Source organism: Ascaphus truei, chromosome 3 (assembly GCF_040206685.1).
Source record: "Ascaphus truei isolate aAscTru1 chromosome 3, aAscTru1.hap1, whole genome shotgun sequence".
NCBI classification, from domain to species: Eukaryota; Metazoa; Chordata; class Amphibia; order Anura; family Ascaphidae; genus Ascaphus; species Ascaphus truei.
In genome coordinates, this window is record NC_134485.1 from 140,247,719 (window position 1) to 140,260,064 (window position 12,346).

Here is a 12,346-nt window from a genome sequence, read left to right on the forward strand (position 1 = left end):
ACACTGACTGCCACATATACTGCTGCGGCCAAGTTTATTCGAGCATTTGCCCGTTCTTGGCCGCAGCAGTAGCCTGGCGCACGCCGGAGGGTGACGGGCGCTCTCCCTACCGCTGCCGGGTCCGCCGGGTCCCCCGGAACCCCCTGCCGTCGTCCCCCACATCGCGGGACACCAGGGCTCCCTCGGGGAGCCCTGGACGCGCGTGCAGGGGGCGCAGGCTCCCGAAGACGCGTTACCGCGCATCAGTGACGCGCGGCACGCCGAGGGGCGGCCACTAGCAAGCCGGGAAATCTCCCGGCTTGCGGATCTGGCCGCACTGCGATTAAGTGTGTCGCCAGTGTACATACACACACACTGACTGACACACATACACTGACTGACACACATACATACACACACACTGACTGACACACATACACTGACTGACACACATACATACACACATACTGACTGACACACATACATACACACACACATACACACACTGACTGACACACATACATACACACACACATACACACACTGACTGACACACATACATACACACACACACTGACTGATACACACACACACACACACTGACTGACACACACACATTGACTGACACACACACACACACACACACACACACACACTGACACACACACACACACTGACACACACTGACACACACTGACACACACACACACACACACACACACACACACACACACACACACACACACACACACACACACACACACACACACACACACACAGAGACTGACACACACACACACACACACACACACACACACACACACACACACACACACACACACACACACACACACACACACACACAGTGACACACACACACACACACACACACACACACACACACACACACACACACACACACACACACACACACACACACACACACACACACACACACACACACACACACACTGACTGACACACATACATACACTGACTAGCACACACACACACACTGACTGACACACATACACACTGACTGACACACATACACATACACACACACACACACAGACACTGACTCACATACATACACACACACCCCTACCCCCTTCCGCTGCCCGGCCCGCCCGGGTCACCCTTTCTTCCAGCAGCAGGAGCCTGCCCCCGGCGCGAGCCCCTGTGCTGCGCGGGTTGCGCCGTGTGCCACCGCTTCCTGCGGGGGCCCGCGAACGCCTGCGTCAGTGGAGGGCGGAATGGCGCCGTGTGGGGCAAACGGGAGCGTGTGGGTGGAACGGCGCTGCTGCCAGCCACTTCTGCGCATGTGTGGCATCCGTCAGCGGCGCCATCACAACTGCGCATGCGCGGCAAGGCAGCGGGCGGGGAACAGCGGCCGTGAGGTTGCCCGCACTGCGTGAGTGGGAAGATCTGCAGGAGCACCAGGTCAGTGTGCTGCTGGGCCTGCACCCGCTGGGGGCAGATAGCGGCTGCGTGCCACCCGCTCCCCACTCCTCCCGCAGTGATTGGAGTAAGTGGCGCCATCACAGCTGCGCATGCGCGGCATGGCAGTGGGCAGCGGGCGGGGAACGGCGGCCGTAAGGAGTGACGCCGGCGGCGCCGCCGCATATGTCAGCAGCTGTGTGGGGGGTGCGGCGGCCATTAGGAGCGGCGCATCTGACTTTTTTGAGCGGTTGGGATGTCAGTGTTGGGGTTGGGCATAGCCAGAACACAGCCCGGCCTCAACTACCAGCACTGACGTCACATCCGTTTCATTTCCGTCTCCACAATCCATTTTTGCCCCAGGTCGAATGAGGTGCCACTAAAGAAGTTTCACTTCAAAAGTGGTTGCGAGCGACGTCCCTAGCCACAAAGACCCGCTAATGGGAAATTGTGTTTAGAGACTATTTCTAAAGATTTCGTTCTGGAAGTAGAGGATTTCGTTTTGACCCATCCCCGTAAGTGTATTTTCGTAATATTTTGTAACTCAAGCTGTGTATGTTCATTGTGCAAATAAATTACAATTTATTTTATCTCTTGCTTTGTGCAATCAAAGGATCCGGGTAATTTTGGTGTTAAAAGTTCTGGTCTCCCATGTGCTGTTTCCAAAAGAACTGTATGCCTTGGTGCAAATTTCTGCATGGTTTTAGCGTGAAAGCCAGACCACCCAAGCAATGGGACTTGCTCAGCCAATATCCAGAGTCACACCCTGTCTACATCACTGAGTGCCCCTCCTCTAATCTTCACCAGAGGGAGTGGACACAGTGACAGCCAATGCCTGAAAACTCTGGAGAATAAGGGAGGTACCGGACGAAGCAGACCGCACCCTCAGTTCTTCAGAGCCTCGCGAGTGAAAGGAGTGAGCTACCCTTTGCGCTTGTGCCTTTGTGTGCAGCAAACACTGATTATGTCCAGCGACATGGAATTCACCCACTACCACCTACCAGGAGGACTCTTGGTGGTAACTGTGGAAGGGAAGAGGTACCTGTGATGCATCTGTCCTAAGTGTGACTTTCCAGGTGGCGACCTGGTCTGGTGAGCCCAGTGAGCCCGCTGCGAAGCACCATTCCTGAGGCCCATGCTAATGAGGCCTTCTGAGTTTGCCAAAAAAGACGCAACCGACCCCAATACTTGGGAGGTCGACCATGCTGCTGATACGCAACAATCTTCCTCACCCATGGAGGCTTCGGAGGGCCCGTGCACCCAAGAGGAGGTCCCAGGGGATTTGAGAATCCCGACGACGACCACAGAGCAAGCTGAGACTGTTCCAGACCTGGTCCGTGCAGAGGAACCAGAGACGGTCGGAGAACCAGAGCCAGCCCATGAGATGTCGAGTATGAGGACTGCCTGGGGTTATGAGGCACCACTGTTCCCAGAGGTGCAGGAGCCTGTAGAGACCTTGCCAATAGCCACTGTGGACGCGGAAATGCACCAGTAGCCGCCGGTCTTCAGTGGTGTTTCGGCCGCTGCCGACTATGCCGATCGATACTAAAGATGGACAGGATGGTGCCAATGACTCAGTACGAGAGCGGAGCCCTTTGCCGATGACCGCGACCGTGAAACCTGAGAGGTGGATGAGCCTACAGTACCCGTAGTGGAGGTGACCAGAGGCCTAGTCAGTTAGTCTCCAGTAGCGATAGAGGTGACTTCTGGTGCTGATGTCCACGTGGCGGAAATTGATAAAGACCAAGACCCCACCTCTACGCAATGACCGGATGTCAACGCCCTTCCGGTGAAGGATCTGGACAAGTGCCAGGATCCTGTGTCACTTGCTGGAGATGACGTCATGCTGACAGATCCCCGCTCCGGTGAGTACCACTACCCCTTCCGTTGCTCTGATGGCATTCATTCGTTTGATGAGTGAATGTCGGGCTAGCCTGAAAGTGGCCCAAAAAGATAATCCACCTCCGGTGTGTCCGGATGTGCCTACCCCTGCTTTTCTGGTCCAGTACCGGGACTATTGCACAGTTCAACACCAAGGCCTAAATCCATTGATGCTCAACAGATATTGAACATAACTTTAGTGTCGGGTCCCGGGGATGTAACAGTCCAGGACTTGGATGAGTATCAGGCCCCTTTGCCCTTGATCAGTACGGCTGTTTTTTGGGACTGACCAGGAAAACCCTGCTACTCGATTGTCTCAGGGTGAATTACCACCTGGGGAAGCTGATAGAGCCGCAAAAGAATGTTACTCTAAAAAGAGGAGCCTGCAGGCCTCTAAGACTCATATTCCCTCTTCAGACTTACATACTATGCTGACCGATGATAATGATATTGCTGATGATGTAGATGTATGCAGTGTAAATAGTGGATTTAATCATTATGCTGTGTCTGTCACATCTGATACTTCTACTTCCACCAACACTACCTCACATACAGGGTTTGCTGTAGCAAAGTCTGTTACTTAACAACCATGGTGGCACCATAGGTTTTAGGGATATGTACCCTTTATGGACCGCGCAAGGTTTAAACTCAAAACCGAGACCATAGTTCATGATTAGTGGGCGGAAGGAGTATTTAGTCCTGATGAGGCTTCTCGAGAGATGAGGAGAATAGAAGCAAACTTTATAGCAGGTCATATACAGTCTACGGGTAATGTTGCTGCAAATTACGTACCTCCGGTTCAAGAACCATTGTACTGGGTATTACCAGGTAAAGCTGAAGGTCGTCGACTCACAAAGATTAGCCATGCTGAGCGGCATATAGTACAAAAGTACCAGAGCTCTCATGGGTTCGAATATCCATATGTCCCTGAGCCGTTAAACCGGGAAATTGTCGCCAACCGGGAGCAATGGTTAGTGGAAGCTGTAAAGGCTTACGTGCTAGAGCACAACCATGTAATGCTGTGCTCACCACAAACAAGGCGGGACCCCGGTACTGAGGTGGGAATGGGTAGAAACGCCACCCACAGCCACAGGGGCACGTCCGAAGAGTGGATGATCGAGGTAGCCGGGTCGAGATTGGAGAAGTGAGAATGGTCTAGATACTTGCCAAGGTCAGGGGTAGGAGCCAGTAGAATAGTAGAAGTCTGAGTGCCGTGGTCAGGGGTTAAAGCTAGTAGGATAGAAGGAGTCTGAGTGCCATGGTCAGGGTTGGAGAGATGCAGAAGGTCGGAGATAAGCCGGGGTCAGTAAGCCAGAGATGCGGAGTCAAAGGGTAAACCCGCGTCAGTACACAGGAGATCAATCTGTAAAGCAAGGCAATAGAACATGAGAACCAGGAAGTGGGAGAACAACGCTACCAAGAACTATGCTCAGCCAAAGTGCCAGTAGCACAGCTGAGCATATATGGGAAGGATGACCAATGATACAGAGAGGTGGAGTGGAGGTGCGGCCTCAGCAGAGGCAGGGATAGGTTAAGTGTTGCAGGAGACAGGTGGGAGGGATTGGGTAGTAGAGAATGTTGACACGCAGCTGGAGAGCGGTGCACATGCGTCACGTGTGCACGCCACATGACGCAGATGCGCGCCGTAACCGGGGGCGAAACCAGGCTCTGCGAAGTTGTTAAAGTCCCTCCATGGGCGCGCATTAGCTGAATGCTGCAAGGGAATGTGTGGGATGGCAGGTAATGAGGGAGTATGCCATGGGGGACGTGCTCCCCGATTCCTTACAGTACCCCCCCTTTTAGGAGCGGCCTCAGGACGTCTCCAATATGGTTTGAGGGGATAATTTACACGAAACTGTCCTACTAAGTTGGGAGCATGTATTTGGTGATGGGGTATCCAGGACCGTTCTTCTGATCCAAACCCTTTCCAATGAACCAAATACTGTACCGCTCCTCTTGATCTTCTTAAGTCAATATTGGACTGTGCCTCATACTCTTCTTGTCCTTGTACGATCACTGGAGCTGGTATAGATGAGGAGTCTGGAAAATAAGAACTTTGAAAGACAGGCTTCAAGAGTGATACATGGAACACCGATGGTATCCTCATGGATGAGGGGAGTTGGAAACGGTACGCAACTGGGTTGATTTTCTCCAGCATATAGTAAGGACCCAAAAATCTTGGGGACAATTTGAGAGTAGATGTCTTGAGCCTGATATTTTTCGAAGATAGCCACACTCTGTTTCCCGGTTTGAACTCGGGTAAATTGTGACGATGATGTTCCGCCTGGGACTTTTGTCTGAGTCGCCTCCCTGAGAGTCCTTTGAATCCTCATCCATGATTCTTGTAAAAAATTGATTCTGTTTTCTGCTGCTGGGAACCCAGAAAGAAGAAGAAGTGATGGGGAGCCGTGCAGGATGAAATCCGTAGTTAATAAAAAATTGGGATTCCCGTGTTGATTTGTTCCTTAGTGTATTGTTGGCAAATTCTGCCCCGGGAAGAAGATTCACCCAGTCGTCTTGGGCGTCGGCGATGAATCACCATTAAGTAGTGTTCCAGGGTTGGATTTGGTCTAAGGGTGGTACCCGGATGAAAAATTTAGGGAAATTCCCATCCTTTTGGGGAATGATCGCCAAAAAATTGAAAACGATTTGTGACACTCGATCAGAGACTATGGTTAAGGGTAACCCATGGATGCGAAAGATTTCTTTCGTGAAAACATCTGCTAGCGTGGCCGAGTTGGGCAGGCCTTTTAAAGGGATGAAATTAGATTGTTTTGAAAAATGGTCGACTACGATGAGGATGGTGTTCATTCCCTTGGAGGGAGGTAATTCGACAATAAAGTCCATGGACAAGTGACATCAAGGCCGGTCCGGTATGGGCAGAGAGCGTAAGAGTCCAGGTGGTTTGTTACGAGAAGTTTTGTTGCGGGCACATGTGAAGCAAGACTGGACATATTGTTCGGTGTCTTTTTGCATAGTGGGCCACCAAAATGTTCGTTTTATAAGGTCGGTAGTTCTTAGGGTACTGGGATGCTCGGCAAATTTGGATGAATGGCTTCATTGCAAAATTATCTTGCGAAAACGTGGTGCCGCATACAAACAACCACCCGGAACCTCTTGACCTTCTGGAATATGGGATTGGTTTGCCAAAATGTCATCCAGGACGTCGAAAGAGTTGGCGGACAGGATGTATTTAGATGGGAGGATGGTTTCTGATTGGCACTCTGGTTTGTCCTTGACTATGAACTGGTGAGATAGGGCGTCCGCTTTTACATTTTTGACCCTGGAATGGAAAAAAATATATAATTAAATCATGAAAAAAAAGAGACCTGCGGGCCTGGCGAGCTCCAAGACAACGGGCGCTCTCTATATACAGCAAGTTCTTATGGTCTGTGAGAACGGTGATTGGATTTTCGGCCTTCCTATCCTGTGGACGTTGGTCCACTCTAATGCAGACAGCGATGCGTTCCTCTAGATCAGTAGGGCGCTTGTGACAGGGTGAAGTCAACCCCTATCAGTTCTGCCTGGGAAACATATGTCTGAGTGCTGCATCCAGCACTCAGAAGGTTAACTCAGAAGGTTCAATCAGGAGGTAAGCTGACACCTGATAGCCAGCAAGGTAGAAAAGGATCTTGTTACTGGTAGTAGCTGCCTGTCTTAGACCAGAGCACACTGCTATGTGAGCTGTCAGCCAGAGGGATTTCACCAGTCACTACTTCAACCAAAGTAAGGATTGTTCTTTTGTTTTCCTGACTGCTTAAAGTACACTTATGGTTTGGTTATGGTCTAGCCAGCTAGCCTGCTAGATAGGCCTGGTGTGTTAGTCAGATCTCCCAATGTGGAGCAGGATTTGTTTTGTTTAAAGGGACAGTGTACCCGCATGTTATGTTTGCTGTGGAGAAATAAAGCCACTGAACGTTTTCATTATCCTGAAACTATACGTGTGGACTGTTCCCTGACCTCGGCTACAGGCCGTCCTGCCACAGCGCTCTTGAGCAGTGTGTTCATCTTTAAGGGAGTCAGATACGCCCTGCCAAAAGGCTGCCGACAAGGCCTCATTGTTCCAGCCTGTTTCAGCTGCAATGGTACGAAAATCTAGGGCGTATCGAGTGACTGGCATAGGCCCTTGGGAAAGATGAAACAAGGAAGATGCAGCAGTCACCTTACAGCCCGGTGTGTCGAAGACTTGTCTGAACTCCATAGTGGTGTTCGAGGTTCTGCGTCGGTTCCGGACTCTGTTCCCAGATGGGGGAGGCCCACGCCAGTGCATCTCCGGTGAGTAGGGCGATGATGTACGCCACCTTAGATGTTGCAGACAGGAAGCGAGAAGGGGTTAGATCAAATTGAATCGTACACTGGTTAAGGAATCCCCGACTCCCATGGGGGTCACCAGAGTAGCGATTTGGAATAGGAAGACGGGGTTCAGCGGATAAATTGTTGTCTGGTGAGGACAGAAAAGGGGCGGCGGGTCTCAGAGGACTGACCTGTTGGTGTTGCAATGTAAGGGCCCAGAAAGATTGTGCAAGGGACGCAAGCTATCACCAACTGAGGACAAGGCCCGACCCACCTTAGTGGGGTCCATGTTTGTGGGATTGAGCATACTGTAATGCTGGACTCACCACAAACAAGGTGGGACCCTAGTACTGAGGTGGGAATGGGGAAGAAATGCCACCCACAGCCACAGGGGCACGTCTGGAGAGTGGATGTTTGAGGAAGCTGGGTAAGGATTGGAGAGGTGTGAATGGTCTAGATACTTGCCGAGGTCAGGGGTAGGAGACAGTAGAATAGTAGAAGTGCAAGTCCCATGGTCAGGGGTTAAAGCCAGTAGGCTCATAGGTGTTTGAGTGCCGTGGTCATGTTAGGAGAGATGCGGAAGGTCAGAGGTAAGCCGGGGTCCGTAAGCCAGAGGTGTGGAGTCCAATGGTAAACTTGGGTCGGTAGATAGGAGATCAATCTGTAAAGCAAGGCAATGGAACACGAGACCAGGCAAGACTAGGAACCAGGAAGTGGGAGAGCAACGCTACCAGGAACAATGCTCTGCCAAAGTGCAAGTGGCACAGCTGAGCATATATGGGAAGGATGACCAATGAGACAGAGAGGTGGAGCGGATGTGCGGCCTCAGTGGAGGCAGGTTCAGTGTTGCAGGATATAGGTGGGAGTGATTGGGTAATAGAGAATGTTGACACGCAGCTGGAGAGCGATGCACGTGCATCGCGTGTGCGTGGCGCACAACACAGACGCGCGCTGTAACCAGGGGGCGGATCCAGGCTCCATGAAGTTGTTAAAGTCCCTCCATGGGGGCGCGTGCTGTGTGCTGCGCAGGAGTGTGTGGGACAGCAGGTAAGGCGGGAGTACGCCGTGGGGGACGTACTCCCCGATTCCTTAAAAACCAAAGTACCTTTCACAACATACATGAGAGGATAGTGTATATAACAGTATATATGGATAGGGTGGAGTACATCCCAGAACGAAATCCTATGAGGGTGTTCTCCATCACAGTCACTGATGCCTCAGGAGCCTTAGTGTGAAAGCCTGATCCTGAGCACTATTACTGATGAGAAGGTTCTCCATGTTGGAGGAACCTATGTTAATATTACAGCCATTTTGTATGTGTTTATACAAATACCTGACATGTGCTGTATTTCACAGAGAACTGTATTCATTGAAATGTTTATCATGGAAATGAATGTGATGATCATGTGATATGTTATTTTGTTCAGGTTTCATCAGACGATGGTACCCGAAAATTTAGGACCCAAGCGGGATTCTTGGGAATCCACCAGAGTGAGAGTGTAGTGGGGTACCTGGCTACTATTCTACCCAATGGACTGGCAGTAAACCCTGGTACTATCAGGTTGCCAGTAGTTGGTATGGGGTTTCCCCCTTCACCCTGGTTCTGCACTTGAGTGACAGCAGGGGGTTGGTACATCCTGTTGTAGCTGGGACAATGGGGTGCCCGCCCTCTGGCTGTACTTAAGGGCAGGACTGTCCTAAATTAGTAGTTTGTTCCTTCCCACTTGAGGAAGGAAGGTCACACATAGGAGAGGCTGCATTTTGGGCCTACTCTATTCCTCTTCCCCTTGGGGGAGAGTGAGTGTGTACCTTACCTCTGTCTCCGCTAGGGAGGTGGGGAAGAGCTAGGACGGCTGTGGGTGCCCTTGTCCTGTAGTGGCAGTCCAGGGATCATCATCAGTAATAGCTGATCTGACAGACTGCATCAGGCATAAGACTGCTGTGTAACTGTTACTGCAGAGTGTAGTAAAAACCCTGTTCCTGTTTTGCAATATACTGTACCTCCTGCCTGGTGCGTGATCTTACTGTGGGGGAGAGGTAATAAGTTCTATCGTGGAAGATCACCTTCAGTTCCTGGAGTCCATGGCAGATGGAGGCGCTGCACTGCAAAGGAAATATGTGGGGTATTAACCCCAGAAGCCTTTTCCTGTGTCTACACTACCATCAGCGGACGACTCAGCCCTCCTGTTGCCAGCCGGTATATGCACCACACACCCTGTAATGGCCCTTATCTGCGATTGGGTGGGGGAAACACTGCTACATCCAATTTGAATGTCTTAATAATATACTGATGTTATAATATGACACTGGCATAGAAAAAAGCCCTTAATTGGTTAATGGATAATAAACAAGTTATACAGAAAAGAGCAGACAAAAGGGGAGCCCTTGTGCTACAAAATTATGAACAGTATAAACAAGAGACACAGAGATAATTAAATAACGCTGATTGCTAAACACTCTTAAATCGTAATCCGACACTTAAACACCAAAAAGAGATCAATGAGAAACTGATGCTGGGACTAAATAATCTAAGGATTAATGAGACGGAATTCGAATTTTTAACTATGAAAAATCTGTGCCAGACTATTTTTTTATATTTTGCTGAAAATTCATAAAGACCTAATCAAACCACCAGGCTATCTTTATGGACACTTTTTTACAACCTATGGTTTCCACTGCCAGCTCTTATATCAAGGACACCTATGATGTTCTTACTAAAATTAGATCAGTCTCATTACAAGGAAAATTGCTATTCCTTGTACCCATGGATGTGACAAACCTCGACACAATTATCCTACATAATGACAGGCTAACTGTGATTAAAGAATATGTTACGGTCACACACCAAGATAACCCCTCTGTGGATTACATGCTATTATTATATTTTATTTAACACAAAAACTTTTGTAAGTTTGACAGCTCACGTTATTTACAAACCACTGGTACAGCAATAGGTAGTAATGTAGCACCTTCTTATGCCAATCTGTTCGTGGCAGACTTTGAGAATTTTATTTTTGAGACCGCACTCTTTTCCAAGATGCCTTTCTACTGCAGAAACATCAATGATGTGTTATTTTTATGGGAGGGTAGCAATGATGAACTTATTAATTTTCTTCACATTTTTTAATAGTTTAGGCACGGGTTCATTTTATGAAAACTTGGAGCACGTTATGGGATATATTACTGAATCTGGTGACAGGGTGAGCTGAACAGGGTGAGCTACACAGCGACTTATACAGTAACCCTACGGATAAAAATGCAACACTACATGCTACCAGCTTTCACCAAGATTCATTCAAAGAGATGTTACCATACTCTCAAAAAGATCTGAGAATTTACAAGACACCTTAAAGGATATGAGAACACGATTTTTAGTAAGGGGACGCAAGGAAAAGGTTATAAATAGGGCCTTCCTAAAATAAATACTTACTAAAATACCGGTAGTCAATAAAAATCAGGAGAGAATAACTTTTGTAATTACTGTACATTTACTGCAGTACATTATTTTGTAAAACAAAACGTTAAAAAAAACATTGGAAAGTGTTACAAAATGATGATGTACTGGGGGTTTGTTGTAAATAATGACCTAGATTTGCATATACTGTAATAGGGGACAAAATCTTGATGACCTGCTTATACATGCAGATAATACAGACAATTATGTCACTCTGAGCACCCCTAAATCTAGTTGTTTTAAATGCTCTGTGTGCAATAGCTAAACATGGGTGACTCCTTCAGGCACCCCAGAAGTAGTAAGAACTATTGGATTAAGTCAAGAATTATATTGATTTTTTCCAAGGGACTTAATTACAATCTGCATTTTGGATGTTTTTGAGACCATAGATCGTTTATCCCTTTGATTTTAAGATGTTATCTTAATAAATATTGGATACAAATATACAGTACATATGCTGCCGCTTATGCTCATCGCGCCTTGAACTTATTGTCATTACTATTTGGTATGTTGTTATAAATTCTTCTTTCCATTATTGTAAAATACTGTTTTGTAAAATACTAGTTAGACATAATCTTTGCACAGTTTGGCAAATTTCTGTTATTCAAATTTAATGGTTATATTATAACATCCTGACTTTTTTCTCACGTTTTGTAGGTATTACTTATATATACACTCATGTAAGACACCTGTATTGTGGGTGTATGGTAAGGGAAATAGATAATATACCATCTGCAGTGGCTATACATCTTATGGTGTCTTTTTCCTCCATTCAGCATGTTCTATTTTGGAGTCTGTGAGGGGTTTCCAAGAAAACATCACCGCGAGAACCTGCCCTGCTGAAAGATGCTAAATAACTGAGGACGCATGCGTGAGGAATCCATGAAGTCACTGATAATAAAATCTCCCAACAGTCTACAAACTAACCGTACTGCGCATGCGCACCACCACAGCACAATAGGGTTCACCTGGGGCATTTGGTATTTAGTTTACTATGAAGATTGGGTCCACTTGGACCATATCTATGCCATTCCTTGACAAAAGCAGCCTAGACGGCAGAAACGTTGGATAACCCTGGCTAAATAAATCCTTTTTTTGCTAAATCTGTGGAGCCTCTACTCTTCTTCATCTTTGAACTCACATGAGTAATGCATCTTTAACACGTGTTAAGTAATGCGAGTTAAAGTTTTGCCAATGCCCGTCATATGCATTGTATTGGTTAACGCATCACTGCTCCATGAAAATCCCAATTACTAGTGCTGCTACATTTATTAACAGACGTCATTTTTGCATCTCTTT

At 48.1% G+C, this 12,346-nt stretch overlaps 1 long non-coding RNA gene across 1 annotated transcript in view; it reads left to right on the forward strand.

Annotated features, from left to right (window-relative positions):
* The window catches only part of LOC142489202 (uncharacterized), a 34,033-nt gene extending 21,923 nt beyond the window's left edge, over window positions 1-12,110 (forward strand). Inside the window, exon 3 of the long non-coding RNA XR_012799818.1 lies at window positions 11,824-12,110. This is a non-coding gene — a long non-coding RNA (uncharacterized LOC142489202). The remainder of the gene's footprint in view (window positions 1-11,823) is intronic.
* The last annotated feature ends 236 nt before the right edge of the window (window positions 12,111-12,346 follow it).